Source organism: Hibiscus syriacus, unplaced genomic scaffold (assembly GCF_006381635.1).
Source record: "Hibiscus syriacus cultivar Baekdansim isolate YM2019G1 unplaced genomic scaffold, ASM638163v2 tig00003435_pilon, whole genome shotgun sequence".
Lineage (NCBI taxonomy): Eukaryota > Viridiplantae > Streptophyta > Magnoliopsida > Malvales > Malvaceae > Hibiscus > Hibiscus syriacus.
Window position 1 is genome coordinate 285,260 of NW_024061971.1, and position 23,714 is coordinate 308,973.

Below are 23,714 nucleotides of genomic sequence, written 5' to 3' on the forward strand. Positions count from 1 at the left end.
ATAAAAGACTAAAAAAGAGAGTGTTGGTTGTCGAATATTAAAAGAACGTTAAATGAACATGTTCACAGACGTTAAACAAACATATTTGTGAACGTTAAACAAACGAACACAAATACCTTGAAAAATGAATAAACAAACATGAACATGATACTAAAAATTTAAACGAACACAAATAAAATATGTACACATTCAAAAATTATCAAACATGAATATAACTTTATTCATTTAATCTCAATTCATTTACACTCCTATGAACTAACTTTAAATTCTGTTTGGTACTCAACTTTCTTCTTTGACTTCTTCAAACCCTTTTACTAAAGGGTGAGCTTGCAAACTAAATTTCTAAAATTGTACCTACATTATATAATTTATATTTTACCCAATTAAATTGAGTGACATGAAAAATTATATATTTTCACACTATTTGTTATAACATATACTTTAAATTGATATTTATAAATATATTAAGTATTTTTAAAAAAATAATAAAATTATTAAGAAGATAAACCAAAATGTGATTGAAAGTAACGCATCAATCTGGTTTTCTATGATGTCACCAGCAGAGAACACAATATTGGGGTTTTATGATTTTTGGGGTATTTTTTGAAAAATAGGAAAAGATATGGACCTTTTTTGAAAATTTATAAATTTTATTTTTCAAACAATTAGGCAACATGTCAAACAATGATTGATTGATTTTTTTAACGGATTGTTTTAACATCCATTACAGCTCAGGAACCTAAAAATATAAACGTCGGAAACGTTAGACACCTAAAAGTGTAACGGAGAAAACGTTAAACACCTATTTTTAATGAAAAATACTTTAGTCACCTAAAGTTAACTTTGGACACTTATTTTTGTATTAAATCGATTCGAAAAGGATGCGAGATATATTTCATTAGCCATAATTGACATCATCAAGTATAGTCTAAACCAAGCAGATAGGCAAATCGATTGGACCACAATGTGGGGATGAGATTGCAGTAAGTTTCGTGCTTCAGCAAGATGAAATTGAATAATTGACATATCGTTATTTCTGGAAAGCAGTTGAGTGACGACATTAGAAGCATCATTCTCGGCAATCACCTTCCGACATTGTAGTTGATAAGCAAGACATATTCCATAAGTAAGGGTCTAAACTTCCAGAAGAGCGGCATCACGCATAGACGAAAACAGAATAGCTTGCCCTGCTACAACTGCCAGTGAAATCATAAGCCAGCACACCAACAAAAGAAGCTGACGCAGCTGATCACAGGGCATCATCAACATTAACCTTTATAGACTCCCAAGGTGGCTTCTTCCAGATTGAGGGAATAACACAGTCTATATCGAGAGAATGAGAGGAGGCAACTAAAAAGTAATCATGCTGAAGCGCATTGTTGGTAGGTAGCCTCCCAAAAAACGTGATCAGTAAAGAAGACAGGAGATGTCATCCCAACTGTTATCAAAATATCTCGAGATTCAACACAATCATGCAGTGAATCCAGTGCTATTTCCTCATGGACTCCACACAAATAATTGGTGACCCGTTGGTAAAGCTTCATGTGCAAGACGCCACTGGAAGGCCCTAACCTTTGACTATCTGTGAAAGCAGCTTAGATAAAGCCATAAGGAAGAGATGGCTATCATAGAGTGAGTGGGGTGCATTAACCAGTTATAGCCTGAAAAGACTGAATATACACCTGAGGAGTAGTGACTACAAATCAAAATATCCGACGTAGTAGGTAAGATGAGGCATTGAAGGATAACTATAGCATCTTCATAAGAGAAACAACCCAGATACGAGCTTCGTCCCACCCTAGTTTTACTGATCGCATGAGGTCTCCACACCCCATAGGATGATCTGCCATTGCGAAGACCATATTATCGTAAGCAAATAACAGGTAAGGAATGCGAAGACCATTTTCTGACACCCGGAGTCCACGAGTACCACCCCACCGCTGCTCTTGATTCAATAGTGAAGATAAACTTTGAGTACAACAAATAAATAGGAACAATTAAAGGGGGTCAACCTTGAAGGAGGTCACGCTCCCGACAAAACTCCTCGATGCTCACGCAAAAGGTGGAAGTGGTAACGCATGTCATAGTGAGAGACACCAATTAGAATAACCTGATTTAACCGAATAGAGATAGTGGATAACTTCTTAGGTAATGAGAATATTATGTGAAATATGTCGTTTTTGGATAAAAGTAGCTTGTGAACGATCAATGTAGTGCCCCATCAATGGTTTCAAGTGGTTGACTAATACCTTCGAGAAGATTTTGTATATCAAAATGCAAAGAGATTCGGCCTATATTGTTCATATAATACAATCAAACAGTAGAAGATCCAAAATACTCACAAGGTAAGCATCCAACCAATCTACATGTGCTGTTAAGGAGCTAATCAGTTGGGTATGTTGCTGTTAACCAACCTCCTATGGAGTTGAAAACATGATATTGGTTGGATTGAAAAGTTAAGGGGGATCAAGGACTATTAAGGGTACTCTAAGGTTCATATAATTGGATTCTCTTGCTCTGCAGAGTATTCCTTCAGAAAGCGTACAAACTGTTTGTCAAAATGCTTGAATGAAGATTTTTCACTAGTATCAACATGGTAGGTCCTCCGATGGAAACTGTTGTTTTGTTTGTGGATTATTTACCAAACTCTATTCACTGGAAAGGTTTATGGCAAGTAGTGGGTCGTTATGGTGAGGTTCTTAGTGGGAATATTTCAAAGAAGAGGAGTCGAGCAGGAACAAGGTTTGGATTCGTAAAAGTTAGTAATTGGGTTGAAGCGAAGAGAGTTAGGGAACGACTGAATGGTCTTATGGTGTATGGCAGTCGTATATCAGTGCGTTTTGCCAAGTATATGTTGAAGGATCAAAAGGAAAAATGTTTGCAAAGTGAGTTGGTCTGGAAATCAAAAATCGCGAGCTCAACCTTATGTGAAAAAACTCAAAGTATGATGGCTGGCCAAGAGGGAGCATCGAGAAAGGAAGTAGTGGGTCATGTTGATGAGGATGAAGTAAGAAAGTTGAGGAGATGTTTGGTAGGCGTAATGGCTGGTGTTTGTAGTGTTGGAAGTATAGTTGGTAGATTACAAAAATGGGGCTTAGGGGAAATTAGAGTTCAAAGGTTACGTGGGAAGTCCTTTCTGCTTACCATTGAGGATGAAGACTTGTTTATCATGCTGGAAGACCTTCAGTGGTCTTACTTGAAGGAGATTTTTGTGGATGTCATGTTGTGGATAGAATCTTTATGTCAAAAGGAAAGAGTTGTATGGATAGAGATAGATGGTTTACCTTTGCATTGCTGGAATGAAATCACGTTGAAAAGGTTGGTTGGCTTGTGGGGTACGTTTGAAGCTTATGGTGAAAATGTTAAACATCAAATAGATTGTGAAAAAGTAAATATGTTGATATCCACTTCGTTGGTAGCTCGGATAGATGAAGTTGTTGAAGTGGTGGTGGATAATATGAAATTTGGTGTCCGAGTTCTCGAAGTAGGGATGGTGGATCACTCGGTTGCTAAATTGTCAAAAAATGAAAATTACAAGATTAAAGAGAATGGGGATATGAAGGTTGGAGTAGATTTTGGGGCTGTAAAAGAAGGGTTGTCATCGGAAAAAAATTTCGAAGATACGTCGGATGCGTCATCGTCGGGAAGCTCATATGATATAAAAGGGGCTACGAAAAATAGTGGCAGCGCAATTAATGTTTTGTGCTCTGGAGACATCTTAGGAGATTGTAGAAACGATAGTGTTGGGAAGTCGATCGCGGTTGGATGTGGTTCCGATGAAGGGAGAGAGAGTGTAGATAATCAATTTCAAAATCACTCTATTCAGGAGTATGTTCAGGGAGTCGGCGATGTAGGGGTAGAGACTATGGCTTTATGTTCTAATGCGGTCTATAATATTAATGAGGGGGGTACATCGATGGAGGCTAAAGCTATGGATGAAGGGGATTTTGTAGGTGCCCCAGAAGTTCTTATGGATTTAAATTGTGAAAGGTTGCTGGCATCAGGGGAGAAGCATAAACGTAATTCAGATATAACGAAGAATTCAAAAAATGAGCAATTTGGGGGAGATTTTGTAGAGGATTCGGTCATGCCAGAGATATACTTAACTAAAAATAAGAATTTGAAGAAATACGGTTCTCTTTTGGATATTCAAGACAAAGTCCTTTCGAAAGCGGAGATAAGAAAAAGAAATCGGGCGTTGAAGAGAAAAAATTTGAAGAAGTCTGATCTTATTTACTCTGAATTATCAGGGAGATCTCTTTCGGATTCTGATTTAAAGAGAAAATGGGCTGATGCAACTGTTGAAGTGGAGAAGACGTTGTCATTAGGTAAGATTCTCGGTATTAATTTTGTTGGTTCGAAAAGAGAGATTCTCAAGGATTTAGCGTCATTAGAATTAAATTGAGGATGGTGGTTTAGGAGGCTTGTGTCGTGGTTTATAGAGGAGCTGGAGTAGTTTAATATACATATTCTTTGTGCAAGAATATTAGTAGATTGTTTAAAATGGTAGTTTGACTTGGACTTTTTGGTTGCCAAGGTGGATGGTCTAGATGCGCTGATTAAAATGAATCTCAAGAATGTTGTGACTGTATGGAGGAAAGTTGTAGAACTGCAGGAGGTTATGTGGAGGCAAAAGTTCGATCATTTTGGTTTTGTCTAAGGGGAATTAATAATTGCATAATTTTACAGAGCAATTTTTTTAGGTGCAATCAATGCTTTATTAAGGGTTGGTTTTTAGTGTCAAATTACTTCTGTTCTGAAGAACCAAAGTGGAGGAGCGTCAAGTTTGGAATTGCCATTTTCAATGAATCATTTAAAGGATTTTATCTCCAGTTATATTTTGCTGTTTTTTGCGAAGTTGGATGCTTTTTTCTCTCATTTGGTCCTTTTTGTGGAGTGGTCTGTTTGTGTTGTTATTGTTTTGCTTGTTCATATTCTATAGTGGAACGGTAGTTTGGCTAGTAACTGTTTCGTTTGGTTGAGAGATTCCTGCATACTTGCTTGATGATATTAGGAAGAGCTTGCTGCTGGATTCTCCACTGTTTTAATGCGGAAGTAGAATGTTCATCGAGTTATTCGTCCGGTGGCCTGTTATGGTGCTAGTGGTTATGGTTTTGTTGAATCTGTAAGAGATGTTGCTGTCGAGGAAGTTATTCCTTTTTTGGTTTTAGTTTCTATCGTTCTGTTGAATCTGTAAAAGGGTTACTGTATTCTGGTTCTTGTTGTTGGACTGCAGTGATTGTTTTGGTTCTCTTATGTAGCACTCTTTTCCTCCAATTTACTTTAGGGAGGTTTTTAATGAGGCTCATAAGTTGAACTTAATCTACTGTTTTAAGTTAATAAAATGTTATTTGCCGAGCAAAAAAAAAAATGCAAAGAGAAATGGGTTGGAATTGCTTCATCAAAGTCAGATAAGAGACTTTTGGAATAAGCACCAAAACCATTTTGTTGACAACAGCCATCAGAGTATGCCCAGGCTATCCTTGCCTACTATTTCGTGATCAATTAATCACAAATTTTCCGACAGTCTTAGAATCCGTCATATACTTCTTCAAGTAATAACCAAGGAGACAGAAGAAAGGACACATTCAATATTGACAACAAGTGGAGCGATAAAGGCCGCAAAAGAATGTCACTACAACGCGATGAATATCATCCAACTAATCAATCCAAAGACCCCTAGAATCGTACAAAACTTGGATAAAACTCTTCTCGCTTCGATCGTTAGCCTGAGTATGGAAATAGGATGTATTCTTATAGTCGTTTGATAGCCAAAGACTTTAGGATCTTTGTTTTAGATACACCTCGTCCCTAGGTAAGAGGCACTGCAATTCCTCCTTTAAAGAATAAAATTCCGTCATATCTGAGTTTGACATAGTGCGTTATACCAAACAATCAACTAGATGGACAGGGACGGAGCTAGGATTCCAACTTAAGGGAGCAAAGTACAATTAATCATAGAAAATCATAGGGCAAAATCAAAATAAACTAAAATTTGAAGCCCTAATTTAATATTTACCCATATATATTTTTTAATAATAAAAAATTAAAGAGGCAATGGCCCTTGTGACCAAGATTTGGGTTCCCCTGGTGAAGAGGAGGAAAATGGGTTCCTTTCTGTTGTTGGAAGTCAGCCTTTGAGGCCATCTTCTTGATATAATAGGATTTAATTCCATCTTTTTTGGTGTCGAATTGTTGCGAAAGTTGTTTTATGGGTGTTGATTTCAAGTGGGGTTTAGCTTTAAGGTTGTGGAAATTGGAGTGGAGGAATTGGTTGTTTCATTTTTGTTAAATGATCCTTTTAGTGGTTAAGCTTTTGGTTGATGTGTGGCTTGTGGTTTAGGTGCTATTAGTTTAATCTTTGATGTCGATAGTGTTCGAGTTCTTACTTGTTCCATGCATGAATTCATCCTTGTGGTTTAGGTGTTTTTAGGTTTGGCATTGGTGTGGAAGTTGGTGGTTTCTTGGGGTTTTGCTTTGAATTGTGTCATGGGGATCGAAGGGTGTCTTTTGGTCCTGGTGTTTCTCATTTCTCCTTTTAGTGGTTAGTATTTGAGGCACTTGGGTTTGAAGTGGATTTAACAACTTCAGTACTTCTGATTCAAGCTTGAAAGAGGTGTGATCTTGCGGCTTAATAGTTTGTATATCCTGGAAATATAGGAGAAGGTGTGGCTGCCTGCTTATTTGATGGTAATGTTGGTCGTGTCTTCTGGCCAATTAACATGACTGTTAAATGAAATCTCGTCGGTCGGTGTGGATAGGGATGATGATGATGATGATGATGAAGCTGTGTTAAAATTGCTGACAAGTATGACACCATGGGAGCTTTGAGGTGATTAGTTTGTTATCGTATTGTTCCGATTCTGAAGTTACTGTTTCAGTCACTGAAGTGTAATCACTGATTTTCTTCAACAAAAAAAGTTATCACTGGTTTCGTTGCTTTTTGGTGTAGCATAATCTGGATGAATCTAAAGATCAATAAACTCTTTGCTTGCAAACTCGGTGTCTTAGAACATGTCTCGTAATGGTTGTTTGATAACCTTGAAGCATTGACAGGTTTGTTTCAGCTTATAAGCTTTGGCTGTTTTACAATTTGTCAAAGAGGATTGTAAATGAGATGAGATATATCACAAATTATTCGAGTTTGATTCGGACAAAGTTCGATCAATGCTTGATTCGAGCTCGGTTAACATGAACTTGGCTTTTTTAAAATTTGCTAAAGCCGAATGGTTTTATCGAACATACATATTGGTGTTTCAAAGCCTATATTACAATCATATATATTATATAAAGTAAGGTGCAAAAGCCTATATTATCGAATAAATAAATAAATAAATAAAATTATAATTTTATAAAATTAAACAAACAAATAAACAATTATATTTTAAACAAACAATGTGCCAAAATCATATGATTGTATTCATTTACTTTGCCATTCTAAATTAATTTATTTTAAAATTCTCATATATGTTCTTATAATTAATTTAAATTTTATTTACTTACCAAATCTTATATATTTAGGAAATTAATTTAAACGATTCATTTCTTACAATTTACCCTAAATATGTTTCAATCCAAATTTCCTAAAAGGTAATAAAGTTATAAATATTCAAGAATGAAATAAAACAAATTCAATAACTTAATGTGTATTACATGAATGATAACATGGATTGTTTTTTGTATTCCACTTAGACCCCAAAGTGTCTAGCATGATCCTATTGGAGCCAGCTGCCTTCTTTTGTGATTCTGCATGCAACCTTCTACATTTCACAGGTTTTGTAATCAAATTTGCCCCATTCTTTTATATTTATGAATACTCAATTTTCCATCAGGAACAGTGGGGGATTCAAGGCCAGCTTTTATTTCAGGCGCATATAAGTGACGATCAAGGCCATTATGTGGCTCAGATATAGAAGCTGGTGATGCCTGTGAATTTAACTTGGATGATTTTCTGTTAGCTGCTTTGACAAGACAGTTTAAGGATGTCCACAGATCTGCTTTCCCTTCCATAATTTCAACATCATCTGTATCTTCATTAGACTTGTGTTCACTAGAAGGTTTTGCCCCGGAACTGTAACCCCCTCAAACCGATGCGGTTAACCCGATCCGATTTGGAGTATCACATTAGGGCCACCAGAGCGACCCATTGTAAAAATAGCGGAAAATGTAAAACTTTTTTTTAAAACATGTAACTTATAAATTGCTTTATCATCATTTAGAAATAAAACGTATTTTCAGACTCGTATATAAAACAAAATACAATTACATGCCCTCTAATCACATGTACCATACTCTGCAAGCAACGACGGAAGAACTCCCTTACTGATGTCGATAGCTGCGCTGGTACAATTATTTTAACCTGCAACGGTGAGTAATAGAGTGAGCTTCGGAAAGCTCAGTAATACAAAACTACCAATTGATTCTACAGGACATGCAGATAACTGAAAAGCCATATAATTTCCTTATTGAATCAGACGTATTCTGGTTTACAAGATATAATCTGGAGTTCCACTGGTGATTCATCAAGTAGAAACTATAAAGATCTCAGTTCATAAGAAGCATTCATGGTATGACGTTTTCAGGAGATCGAATAGGATGTCTAGTGTGTTCCAACAGTACAATAAAATCATAATAGGTACACTTATCAAATGATAGTTCAGTAAATCTCATAAAATCATAATGAAGTTTAACTTTTGCAACTCGTAGTTTAAACCATTCTCTTATTCACCATCCGCAGTTTCCAGAACTGCGTCCATAGGGCTTACCTTAAGCACACAGCAAAAAGGAAGCCAACCTAAGGATAGGCTTTGGGGCCTGTATCCTTAAGTCCGTAAGTTTGTAGGGCTTATCCTAAGCACACAGCAAAGGGAGCCAACCTAATGGAGCATCTTGGGGCCCGTGAGCCTACCCAAGAGTCACATTAGGTCCGTAAGGTTTACCAGCTTGATCAGAGCTATACTCCGTAATTCAATCCATCCAAAAATCAATATTTCAAAATACAATTTATGCAGTAAGCATAATTTCCATAAATCTGTAATCATCGTTATCATATATCAATGAAAACCAATAATCATATATCAATCATAGTCCATAAACCATCACCGGTAAGTCGGTGTATCAATAAACAGTAAATCATAGATTTCAATGTACCATATTTCAAAACAGATAAAATAGTTATGTAGTACATAGGGAACACGCTAGAGGATCCAAGTATTTTCAGAGGCCATTGTAGTTATCAGTATGGATAACACGAAACTTATGAAATTTGATCGGATTCCAGGAACGAGGTCATATTGAAGAGAATCGATTAATAACCAATCTAATCAGACATTTAAGGTTGATACTTTCGAATCCCTCTATGATTCATATATCTCAGGAAAGTGTTCAAGTATGACCAGAGTAATTTGAGTTGATAAAGTAGAAACGAAGATTCAGGTCACTTACCATCCATGTCAATCGATCGGACAATCAACAACTCCTAAAACTGATGTATTTCAACTGGTCAATTCATTACCCTTCCAGGGTATTCACACTTTAATACCAACAATTCTTGTTTATAGATCATATTCAAAATCATCGTTGAATACATCTAAAGGAATCGAACATGTATCCTCATAATCTTTACTTCCTTTCCACATTAAAACAATATCAAGAATTAATGACGTATTTGATTCTTGGTTCATAATCCATAGGGATCGTACATCATACAAGTTCATTGATATTCCCAGACTCATCCAATAACTTACTAAATTCTCCGTCATTAAGTTTACTTAATTCATTTAGTAGTCAAGTCTTTTACTGTTACTCTAGAGTTTTCCAGAGTAATTAGTACGTTTCTGAATTTCGGATACATGTTATACTTTCGTTCAGTTCAATTTTGGTATTCGTAGTTGATTTGTCTAACGAATATCCACTTCTTAGTATCGAATGCGATCTAGAGTTGAGCTAAGCTGAGTACTTCCAGAATTATCATCGATTCAAAACTTGAGGAGACTAACCAGGATTCGAGTGGTAAATATGCTATTTAGGTACTGACATAGCATTAGTGTTGGATTCCTTAATTAATCCAAGACATTTACTTAGTCTAGGCCGTAAAGGCATTTTGGTCATTTTGGTGCTCAATGTTTTTCCATTCTTTTCAAAACTTGAGGATATCCATTCATTCATGGGCTTGGTGATATTCTTGAGTCATTTTCATTTCAGGGGTATTTTGGTTATTTTACAGATCCAGTGTATTTCCATCATTTCCATCCGTCCGATCTTATTATTAAATTGAAATTTATAATTTATTTCAATCCTTTCGAACAATTCTGACAAAAGAACACCCCCGATAATTTATTCTTAACTCGAAGATTTTCAGGTCAATTATCTTCTCGGAAGTTACCAACAGGTTATCATCAATTTTATGTACAAAGACAGGATCTTAACAATTAAATCCATAATTTATCGAGTTAAGTACGAATCCTCAAAGTACTTTCTCATTCAGGGTCAACTCGGACTATTTTTACCTTTCAATGGCATTTTCTTAATTTCTTAACCAAATAGTTTCAGTATTAACTCTTAACAAAAATAACTATAATTTAGAGATCCTATGGTTAATTTCTTTTCAGAACATTCTCTAATCTTGAAATGATTCCCTTAACAGACTTCTAGTATCTTGCACAAATTCTCTTGGGGTTAAAACCGGTTATCCAAATTTTCTAAGCAAACTAGCATTTCTTATGCACATTTTTAGTTTTATCAGGTCAATATGTCTTTTCAGAGTTATTAATTAACTTCCAAGGACAATTCTTGTCATTTTACAACATATGGGTATGTTCGTAATTTTACCAAACCGGAGTATTCTCATAATTTATCATCCAACTACCTTTAATGAGATAAATTATAATTCACATATTCAGGACTGATTCCTTTATCACTCAATCACAGAACTTGTAATTCAATAGAGTCTTAACTAATTTATCACTTAAACCGTATTCAGTTCGAATCCATCCATAATTAAATAGACATAATAGCCAATCATATATGTCCATGCATTTATCCACTGTCAACATGTTCTATAAAGCATAAAGAGGTATTAATGTATTACCTCGATTTCCGTGACATACTGATCGACCATTTAAAATCCATTCGAATGCCCTCGATCTTGAATTCAACTTCTAATCGGAGCTTAATTGCGAAAAATAGATCGAATCAGATGATTAATCAGTGAAAAACAGCTTACCGGGTTTGAATTTGGCGAAACGGTCTTCGAAATTGAACTCAGGATGTCCAAAAACATAAAATATGACTTTTCGAAAATTTTGACTTTCGAGCTTCCAATCTTTCTCTCATGATCCCAAACCATCTCAAATTTGAATTTGAATCCAAATAAATTTCCCTCACCATAAAAATAACTTATTAGAAATCCTTTTTCATATAAGGGTCCCTAATTGATAAAATTAAGACTTTATGGGATCAATTTAATAATTAGCTACCAAGGTTAGTGACAATAATTTTATTAAAACCTCTAAGCAATATTCATAACTATATGAAAACTAGATGACAAGGTTGAGTTCTTACCACACTTGGATGACTCCTGTTGTGATTTACCCTTCATCCTTTATTAAATTTTCTCTACAACCCACGTGCTCTCTCTAACATTAATACTTTTCTTATTTGCTTCATTCTCTCACGCTTAATAAGCCTTACCAGCGTGCTCTGTAGCAAGAATCTTCACCAACCGAAATCAAACACAAGAAATCATCGCTTGGACCCTTTGACCGGTTCTGGATTGAAGAAGCTCCTAGGGGCTGCGAACTTAGCTACAACAGATCGACGTTGGCTAAAGACCCTCCGTAGCTTCCCTTTCTGATGCCTCGTTCTTGATATAGGATCAACCTATTTCTTCTTTCCCTGTCTACGTTGTGCTATCATCGTTTCCAGCTGCAGTCGTAGCATTCATAAATGGTTCCTTAAACACAAACACACAACTGTCCAGTGCGTTTCATACTAAAAATTCTTGCCATGTTAAACGAAGGAAATCATGAAAATGATTTTGAAAGCACATCATCGTTCACCTCATTACCAAATCACCACAAAATAGGCGAAAGTCATTTTCAGGCCATTCCGTAAGTGTTGGATCTTCCCATGATTGACCAGTAGTTTTACGAGGGATTGCTTTCTTTTTGGTTGTTGGTATTTTCATCGACTCGTAAAAAGGGGTTCGACATGCTCAAGCTTGGCGTCATATGTTGCCTGGCAGAAGTCACCGCAGCGGAGGATGAGCTTGCGAAGTGAGAGGTCAAGAGGATCAAGAAGCGAGTCCAGTTTTTTTTCTTCTATCGATCAGTTCCTCCATGACGGTTCTGGTAGATGATTTGCTGCCATAAGAAAACAAGCAAGCTGCTCACGATGGTGAGGCTATCGAGCAAGGGATGTATGTGGCTTTGGTTGTTTATGAATGCTCTGTAATATAAAAGATTGGTACTACTATTTTATGAGATAACAAAGAAGATTGCAGACAAAACAAATCTAATTTGCAGGACCCACTAGGCAACTATAGTACCATAAGATATGATTTTTTATTTGGGTAGTTGAAATTATACTTCATATATATATATATATATGAGAGAATTAAAAAAAAACAATTCACATCAACCAAAGTGAACAAACCATGTGAATGTTATAATTAACTAAAACCAATGAAGGACAAAATTACACTTAAAGTCCTCAATTTTTTAAAAATTTATTGATAACCAAAATTTTAATTAAACCTCTTCTACAAATATCATAAAATTTTAACTCATAGATTGGGGCGTTACAGAAACAATCCTGCATCGATTTAAGGAAGATGGACAAGTTTTCAAAAATTAAGTTTGAAGTTTACATAACATAATCGTAAACAATATTTCTTCAGCCTCCTTTACCTGCCTTTTACGTTGACTAATTTTGTTTGAGGAATCAGGTGAGGTTGAGCCTGAGGGATGATCTTCTGCGGAATCTCCTTTCTTAGGGGACCCTTCAACAGAGAAACTACACCCTCGAGAATCAGCAATCCTTTTTCGTGCGGTAGCTTTCGTTCTCCTTCCAGTCAAACCACGCTGCATTGGCACTTTGGGAGTACTGACCACCAATGATGACAGTGATCTTTCTTTTCTTTTTGCTGGTGGTGAAGCTGAAGGCATAACATCGGGAGCACTTATCTTTCTTCTTTTGTAAGGGAAATTTTTTGCCCTTACTTCTTGTAAACTGTGGTCTGGTCTGCATATATTTATAGGAAAAATAATTCTGTGCGAGCTTATAACAACACAAAACTTCATAATAAACACACCGACTGTAAGTTTTCATATATACAGATTCTTCGGAAACTTGCATAGTATCACAAAAATGGAGTGCATCTAGCTAGCATATATTTTAAAAGCAATATGCTAAAAGCAACATCTGCTGACACAGACTTGTAAAAAGTCCTTAAGAAGTAAAGGTGTGAGTCAGAGCATGCTGACGAGCGGCTCAATGCATAAAAACATTCATTTACGACGTGGAAATTGATATAACAGCACAGTTATACAATTTCTTTCCAGCGACAGTGGTTACAGAGATAAAAACATACAATACCAGACACAATCTTTCCAGATATAATTCAGAAGAAAAAAAACCAAATTTGACATCAGTGGGACTTGATCAGAGCTTTTGAATTCTACTGCTAACAATTTGCACTGTTTACAGGGTAACAGTTATAGTTCTTATATTTGAAAAAGGATAATGACACAAGATTCATATATTTCTGAATACCCAGAATCAATAACCTGAGTTTGTCAACTGGCAGACATCCCAGCTCAATGTCGCATACGGGACAACAGTCCATCCCTTCATCCGAAAGCTTCTCATATATGCACTTCCTACAGACTGAATTGATTTCAAGATTCAGTGCATCGGAAGTGAGCCACAAAAGCATACATCAAACATTCCAAGGAAAAACAGCAGCAACCTTGACTTCGCAGTTCGACACATTATATGAATCAAAAGCACAACACAAAGCAGTACAATGTTCAAGTAGAAGTTGTACAATGTAGAAGCATTTAGTAGACGATCTCTCTTTGAAGATGACAACATTGATATTAAACTTAAAAGTGGGTTAATTAAAGCAACCTATATACCAACTTGTTCAAAAGGCAGTCCTTAATACATGAGACCGAAAAGTTGGTGTCCTTGTTGTCTTGCATACCAGAATCATTCATGGTGGCAAATTATGGCATACTCTAAATCTCCTACATACAACATACGTATATGCATGAGACCAACAAAGGTAAAGAAGTGAAAACAGAACATGAAGGAGTATTGACCAGAACAACCAGGTTGAAAGAAAACTGACATTTAAAAGAATTATAAATCGGATGACAAAAAAAATCTGAAATTTGGCATTCAATAGAAATCAAATACAAAACATCTGGAACATATAGTTTAATGAATGTAAGACGTCGAGAAAGACATATCTCGACACAACAGAACTAATCAAATAAATTGCAAAATAGTGAACCTCAGATGAAGAAACCCAGAAAGGAAAAACAACCCAGAATAAAATAATCATCCAAATACAACAAGAAAAAGAAGAAAACCCAGATCAGCAATTATCAAGGAAAGAAAAAGCACATGAAAAATAACATAAAAGAAAAGAGAAACTAACACGTATGGAGACACAGGGAAATAGTTGTAGCTTCCTTTAAAAGCTTATTACAAAGAGGGCATGTCATGCATGACTCTAAAGTTTCTCTCTTTACTTTGACAACACTATGATGACTACCACCAACCATCTTTTTCTCCCTTCACATTCAAAGGCTGAAACTGGTTCGATGAAGAAGAAAATTCATCAGCAAACAATGGGTAAGTCCAATAAACTAAGAAGAAAAGAAGTTTAGAAGAAGATTGAGGTTTTCGTTGGGTTCTGACAAGTGTGTGTTTGGTTCCAAGTATTGGTGTCAAAAAGGAGGGGAAGCTTCTTTATTATTACATGAAGGATATCGTGAAAGCCTGATCTATACTGGGACAGATATGAATGGAAGGGGCGGGTTTTGGAGGTGGAATTTTTAGAACTTAAGTACGTGAGATTTGGTTGGATTTTTGTACACAAAATAGAAAAGAAAACAAAAACAGCGGCTTGTAAAAGTCTTTTGGCTTTGGCTCTTGGTGGTTCACTGGTTTGAGTTTTATTTTTATTTTTGAGGGTAAACTAAGTATTTAGTCATTCTATTTTGTAATCTAATTATTTTTTTAATATTATACTTAAAATTTACGTTTTTTATTTTGTTTTAATCGTCTTCCATTTAAAATTAAAGGTTTAGTGGTATGTAATACCCTCAAACTTCTTTTAAAAAAATTAAATAACCCTCAATTTTTTTTTATACTTAATATGACCTTCTAACTCAGAAAAATTCAATGTGGCCATTTGATTAATAATTTTCGTCATTAATTGTTACAATATTGATGTGACAGTTTACGATGCTGATGTGATGATATACGATGATGATATGACATTCCATGATAGTTGATGATGTGGATGATGATACGATAGACTGAATTGTTTTTTTGGTCATCATCGCATCATCAATCACCGTGGACCATCACATCAATATCGTATACTGTTATGTTAGTATCATGAACTGCCACATCAACAATGTATCAATCAATGACGAAAATTATTGGTCAAATAGTCACATTAATTTTTTTTTGACTTTGAGGACCACATTGAGTGTAAAAATAATTTGAGGGTCATTTTTTTTAAATGTTTGAAGGCCTCACATACCATTAACCCCAAAATAAACAAAACTATTGACTTTTTTTTCAGTAATGAGATGACATTAGCTTATGACATGTCAGTATCGTAGTTATTTTTTTAATAATGAGTGACCAAACAGAACAAAAACGTAAGATTACGTAAAATTTTGAAAAAAATATTTTAGTAACAAAAAATTATGAAAATAATTGAGTGACTAAATATATAATTTACCCTTTATTATTTTTCTTGGGTTTTCGAGTTCTCCATGTAAAAACGATTACAAAAATACTTTTCCCTTGTTTAGCCTTTGAAAGATTAAGAACATGGTGTATATGTTGTTTAAAGAATATATATATTTTAGGGATCTAGATATGAAATTGCCCTTTTTTATTTTAGGCTTAAAGGTTCCTAAAGTATATCTATGTTATATGTTTAATTTATTTAATCTATATAGAAAATTAAAATTAATTTAATTAATTACATATAAATTTTGAATTTTAAAATTGTGATTTTTATTTTAAAAGTAAATCATAAAAAAACTTAACATAAAAAGACTTAATACTTACTTTAGCCCCTCTACTTCTATAACATTTTCACTTTACCCTTCTACTATATTGTGTCAGTTTGGACCTTCAACTTTTATTCCGGCGGTACGTTTATCCCTTAGATTTTATTTTAATTAAAAATGATAATGTGAATCAAATTTTACTACATAAACTTTTCAGAAAATAAAAAAATAAAAAATAATAATAGAAAACTAAAAATTATCATAAAAATGAAAAAATATTTTTAAAAAACTTAGAATTTAAAAGTACTAAATTTTTATTTATAGGATTTTATAATTTATTTTTATACATATTTTTTTAAAAAAATAAATTAAGTATAGTTACAAATTTTGAAAGCATATACGCATTTTGACGGTTTTTTTTGGTAATTATCTAGGATTTTTACATTTTATGATTTTATTTAAATTTTAGCTATTTTTGAGTTTTTTTAAACACCACCTGCCAAAACCTCATTGGGCCACGGAAATTTTAGCAAATAAATCCAAGGTCTAAAAGTGTCGAGGGAATGAATGTTGGAGGACAAAACTAACTGAAAATAGTAAAAAGGACTAAAGTGACAATTTTAAAAAATAGAGGACTAAAGTAGGTAGGTATTAAGCCAATAAAAATATCAATTCGATTTATTCATTTGCATTTAACTAGTCCGAAAGAAAAGATTAGAGATGAGAAATACAAATTAAGGGGTAAAACTTTCGAGTCCCATGGGGGCAAAGTGTATTGATAGATAAAATTGCTCGAAATTGCCAACATTATAATTCAATAGATCAAATTTTTTACACATTTAATGGGATTTTCTTTCATGATTTTGATTTAATTATGGGATCAAAATACTTTTATGTATAAGGTGAATAAGGATGGACTGAGGGGGGCGGACGATGACAGTTGCCCCCAAAAATTAAAATGATCATATATTTTAGATTTATTTTTATGTATTTTCTATTAAAAATATGTTTTAGCCCTTGAAATGTTATAAATCTGTCATCTCCTTAAATTTTAGAAGTTCACCCTCTTAACATGAAATTCAGTGTTTGTCCCTCGATGTGAAGTTGATTATGGATTGAAAAGAGTTGTGCTTGAGGACTTGGATAAAAAAGTGATTTCTAAAGGAATCAAACATAAATTTTCTCATTATGTGGTATCTATCATGAAACCTTAAAGGTAGATTTCCAAGTTTTACCAACCCAAGAGGGTAAGTTTACAACAATACATACTTAGTTTATTAGTAGATTAATTATGAGTTGACCAATAACCAGTTGATCTAGTGGGATGATGCACTAAGTCCCTTAAAAAAAGTCAGGGGTTCGAATCCTGAAGTTTGAGAATAGAGCAAACTGAGTTGGGAGGGTCGCCCTCGCCTCTCTAGTACCCCGATCTAGATTAATCGGTTAATAGATCGGATACCAATGTTCTCAACTCAAATATTCATCTTTGTAGCTCTCCATCTCTCCAAAAGATTTGCCCTATGTTTGTTTGTTAGTTTGTTAAAGTCGATCAAAATAAAATAAACTTAAATAAATGAGTGAATTCAATTACTATTATTACATGAAGGATATCGTGAAAGCCTGATCTATACTGGGACAGATATGAATGGAAGGGGCGGGTTTTGGAGGTGGAATTTTTAGAACTTAAGTACGTGAGATTTGGTTGGATTTTTGTACACAAAATAGAAAAGAAAACAAAAACAGCGGCTTGTAAAAGTCTTTTGGCTTTGGCTCTTGGTGGTTCACTGGTTTGAGTTTTATTTTTATTTTTGAGGGTAAACTAAGTATTTAGTCATTCTATTTTGTAATCTAATTATTTTTTTAATATTATACTTAAAATTTACGTTTTTATTTTGTTTTAATCGTCTTCCATTTAAAATTAAAGGTTTAGTGGTATGTAATACCCTCAAACTTCTTTTAAAAAAATTAAATAACCCTCAATTTTTTTTTATACTTAATATGACCTTCTAACTCAGAAAAATTCAATGTGGCCATTTGATTAATAATTTTCGTCATTAATTGTTACAATATTGATGTGACAGTTTACGATGCTGATGTGATGATATACGATGATGATATGACATTCCATGATAGTTGATGATGTGGATGATGATACGATAGACTGAATTGTTTTTTTGGTCATCATCGCATCATCAATCACCGTGGACCATCACATCAATATCGTATACTGTTATGTTAGTATCATGAACTGCCACATCAACAATGTATCAATCAATGACGAAAATTATTGGTCAAATAGTCACATTAATTTTTTTTTGACTTTGAGGACCACATTGAGTGTAAAAATAATTTGAGGGTCATTTTTTTTAAATGTTTGAAGGCCTCACATACCATTAACCCCAAAATAAACAAAACTATTGACTTTTTTTTCAGTAATGAGATGACATTAGCTTATGACATGTCAGTATCGTAGTTATTTTTTTAATAATGAGTGACCAAACAGAACAAAAACGTAAGATTACGTAAAATTTTGAAAAAAATATTTTAGTAACAAAAAATTATGAAAATAATTGAGTGACTAAATATATAATTTACCCTTTATTATTTTTCTTGGGTTTTCGAGTTCTCCATGTAAAAACGATTACAAAAATACTTTTCCCTTGTTTAGCCTTTGAAAGATTAAGAACATGGTGTATATGTTGTTTAAAGAATATATATATTTTAGGGATCTAGATATGAAATTGCCCTTTTTATTTTAGGCTTAAAGGTTCCTAAAGTATATCTATGTTATATGTTTAATTTATTTAATCTATATAGAAAATTAAAATTAATTTAATTAATTACATATAAATTTTGAATTTTAAAATTGTGATTTTTATTTTAAAAGTAAATCATAAAAAAACTTAACATAAAAAGACTTAATACTTACTTTAGCCCCTCTACTTCTATAACATTTTCACTTTACCCTTCTACTATATTGTGTCAGTTTGGACCTTCAACTTTTATTCCGGCGGTACGTTTATCCCTTAGATTTTATTTTAATTAAAAATGATAATGTGAATCAAATTTTACTACATAAACTTTTCAGAAAATAAAAAAATAAAAAATAATAATAGAAAACTAAAAAATTATCATAAAAATGAAAAAATATTTTTAAAAAACTTAGAATTTAAAAGTACTAAATTTTTTATTTATAGGATTTTTATAATTTATTTTTATACATATTTTTTTTAAAAAAATAAATTAAGTATAGTTACAAATTTTGAAAGCATATACGCATTTTGACGGTTTTTTTGGTAATTATCTAGGATTTTTACATTTTTATGATTTTATTTAAATTTTAGCTATTTTTGAGTTTTTTTAAACACCACCTGCCAAAACCTCATTGGGCCACGGAAATTTTAGCAAATAAATCCAAGGTCTAAAAGTGTCGAGGGAATGAATGTTGGAGGACAAAACTAACTGAAAATAGTAAAAAGGACTAAAGTGACAATTTTAAAAAATAGAGGACTAAAGTAGGTAGGTATTAAGCCAATAAAAATATCAATTCGATTTATTCATTTGCATTTAACTAGTCCGAAAGAAAAGATTAGAGATGAGAAATACAAATTAAGGGGTAAAACTTTCGAGTCCCATGGGGGCAAAGTGTATTGATAGATAAAATTGCTCGAAATTGCCAACATTATAATTCAATAGATCAAATTTTTTACACATTTAATGGGATTTTCTTTCATGATTTTGATTTAATTATGGGATCAAAATACTTTTATGTATAAGGTGAATAAGGATGGACTGAGGGGGCGGACGATGACAGTTGCCCCCAAAAATTAAAATGATCATATATTTTAGATTTATTTTTATGTATTTTCTATTAAAAATATGTTTTAGCCCTTGAAATGTTATAAATCTGTCATCTCCTTAAATTTTAGAAGTTCACCCTCTTAACATGAAATTCAGTGTTGTCCCTCGATGTGAAGTTGATTAGGATTGAAAAGAGTTGTGCTTGAGGACTTGGATAAAAAAGTGATTTCTAAAGGAATCAAACATAAATTTTCTCATTATGTGGTATCTATCATGAAACCTTAAAGGTAGATTTCCAAGTTTTACCAACCCAAGAGGGTAAGTTTACAACAATACATACTTAGTTTATTAGTAGATTAATTATGAGTTGACCAATAACCAGTTGATCTAGTGGGATGATGCACTAAGTCCCTTAAAAAAAGTCAGGGGTTCGAATCCTGAAGTTTGAGAATAGAGCAAACTGAGTTGGGAGGGTCGCCCTCGCCTCTCTAGTACCCGATCTAGATTAATCGGTTAATAGATCGGATACCAATGTTCTCAACTCAAATATTCATCTTTGTAGCTCTCCATCTCTCCAAAAGATTTGCCCTATGTTTGTTTGTTAGTTTGTTAAAGTCGATCAAAATAAAATAAACTTAAATAAATGAGTGAATTCAATTACTAATTTAAAATGGAATGTCACAGAAAAAGGATCAATAAAATATGCTTACTTGCAAAGACTGATTTTCAGGGGTGCCTTCTTAATTTTTTCTTTGAATAAGGAGTAAGATACTGAAGTATCTATTGCTCCAGAGGTTTAACCTAATAAACAAATGTATATCAAATTTCTGTTTCAGGCTTTCATCAAATATCCGAAGAAAAATGTTTTTTTTATTATAAAACTGATGTACTTGCCTCAAGAATCACACAGTCAATATGTGAAATATAGTTGCATTCTTTGCAGTGATAAACATCGTGCCCTGGATTTCTTTGTGTATCACAATAGTATTCTCCAGAATCATCTTCAGTCACAGTTAAAAGTACAAGTGGATGCAAATGACGTTTGCGCTTGACGACCGATGGTAGTGGAATACATTCAAGATTAATGCAAAACGCACACTTGATGCAGCACCATAAAGTATTCTCACAAGTTCGATCACATTCATCACATAGGGGAGATACATCACCGAAAAAGCTTTTCCCCAAATGTAGAAGATAATGATCGGGATGGAAATAATGTTTCACCACACGAAATTGATACTTAGCACATGAATAGTGCATGGAAAATCTGCATTCCATTCAAGTGAACAATAATTCGCCTTCAATCTTTAACTTACAGCCGAGGCAATCAGCTTCTTCCGCTAATAGGTATGATAATATGCGAAGAGGATGTTGTGGATGGAACAGACTCTGAACTTCCACCAACATGTCCTCGAGATAGGATACGTGCAGAAAGAATTCACAATAAATGCAAGCATATGTTATATCACAAATGCGTTGTTCGCATGCTCCGCAACACCCATCAAACTTTGGGCCCATTTGCAAAATATTGAACTTGCACAGTGTAGGTTGATGCCAGTGACTAAAATGGTTGACTGTGGTTTTGATTTTTCTAACTTGTTGTGTTTCATCCTTTAAAGTAGCACACTTGCTGTCAATGATGAACGAACAAAGTTTACAACTATATGATAAACCTTTGCACAGTTCTTCACAATTGTCGCACACAAATTTTGTTTTTGGGTCATCATTTCGTGTTATCGGGTGAGGATGAATAACATCTCTTTGTATCTGACAAAAAAAAAATTAAGTTAGTTTATAGCAAAATTTATAAAAAAAAATATTAAAAAATATTGAAAGTTCGAGGGCAAGAGAGCTGAAAAGAGTTAAGGGATAAAATGTCATTAAACCTTATAAATATGAAGATACCATGACCTTAATTAGCTTGTAAGACTGGTTCGCCATGTTTCTATATGAAAGATGGAGTGAGTTTTGGTTCTTTTTTCTTGTATTTGATTTTAATTATTAATACAATTAACGGGAGTTAGTTAATCATTACGCAGATACTAACCGTTTGATGGTGCACCCTCTCTTCTAATTCCAAACTTTCGTCCCCAAAATTCTCTTCACTTTTTGAATATCCAAGAGCGTCTCTTTCGCAGGCTCAAGAATCTAAGTAAAAAACTTAAGTTTCAAACATATATCAAATATTCAAGAGAAATATATTCATACATATCGCAGTAATAATCTCCTGAATCATCTTCAACAATAGGTGTTACATGCACAAGTGGATGCAAATGATATCTATGTTTAAAACTAGACGGCAGAGGAATACATTCAGGATGCACATTAAAATCACACTCTTTGAAACTGAAGCTGAAATCCTTGCAACGTTTGCCACATTTACTGCATGATACGTTATTGACAATACTTTTCCCCAATTGCAGGAGATTGTGAGGATGGCAACCATGCTTTATAGTACGAGTTTGATACTTTGCACATGAAAAATGCAAATTGACATTGCATTTATTACAATAGAAGCCGAAACCTTCAACTATCTTCCTGCAGGCATAACATCGAACTTGTCTCGATGCATGCTCATAATCATAATGAAGGGATTCTAGACCCCTTTTAACTTGGCTAGGCATCTCATAATGAAGGAATGCTTGAGCGAGAAGAATATGGTGCGGGTGAAACAGACTCCTTTCAACTTACCTCGGCATCTCATTCATGAAAAACGTACAAGGAAGGCATATCTAAATTACAGTTCCATGGATCTTCTATTTGCATGCCACACACTTCAAATTTCCCGACTTCCATAAAGCTCGAAATTTTTTTCCCCATATGGAGTCGCAGGAAAAGAAAACTTACAGTGAGTGAGTTGGTGCTGGTGGCTAAAATGATGAATTGAGGTCCTTGATGATCCTCCTCGACACTTTTAGCTACCTGAATCTCATTGAAAATTGTCACACCCCAATTTAGGGGCTATGTTTTAGAAATTAAAAAAAATATTGAATTAAAGTGGTATTTTGGAAGAAATTGAGGATTAAAGTGTAAAATCGCAAAGTTGGCAGCCCATTTTAGAAAGTAAGGGAAATTCAAGGACCTAGCCCTGAATTTGCCCATTTTGTGTCGACAGAGAATATATCGAAATGTTTAAAGTTTGGTTTTTGGTTACAAACCAGAAACAAAGCCCCCAATTTTCCCTAATTTCCTTTTCCGTCGACCCCATTTTGTAGCTCCGATTCTCCATAATCCGGCCACCGTTTTTAGATCCGAAATCACCAATAGACTCACCATTGAACTGAGAACAAAACCCAACCTCTATCCCGTCATGAATCGGCACCGTTCGTCATAAAACTCAACTGAAAGCTTCGTCGGTTTTAACTCGATCGCCGTTGGTTTTTTGTCGATTCCGGTCGATCCAGCCACCCGTTCATCACACCTCTTACACCATCAGACTCACCGTCACTTTGTGCTCAAAACCTGACCGAAATCGTTACGTCGTCGTGGCTTCGTCGTCGTTACTCGTCAATCACCATTGGATAAGTTGTTATGTTTTAAAATTCTACAATCCGGTATGTCGTGGGCCTCGTCTGGCAGCCTGGGGAGTGGGCTGACCGGTTGAACCGGTCTGAACCGATTGGATCGGTTTAGACCGGGCCAAGCCGAGTT

General features: G+C 34.2%; 1 pseudogene; it reads right to left on the reverse strand.

Moving 5' to 3' along the window:
* Positions 1-7,639: 7,639 nt before the first annotated feature.
* Positions 7,640-22,843, reverse strand: LOC120177003 (annotated as a pseudogene).
* Between the last annotated feature and the right edge of the window lie 871 nt (positions 22,844-23,714).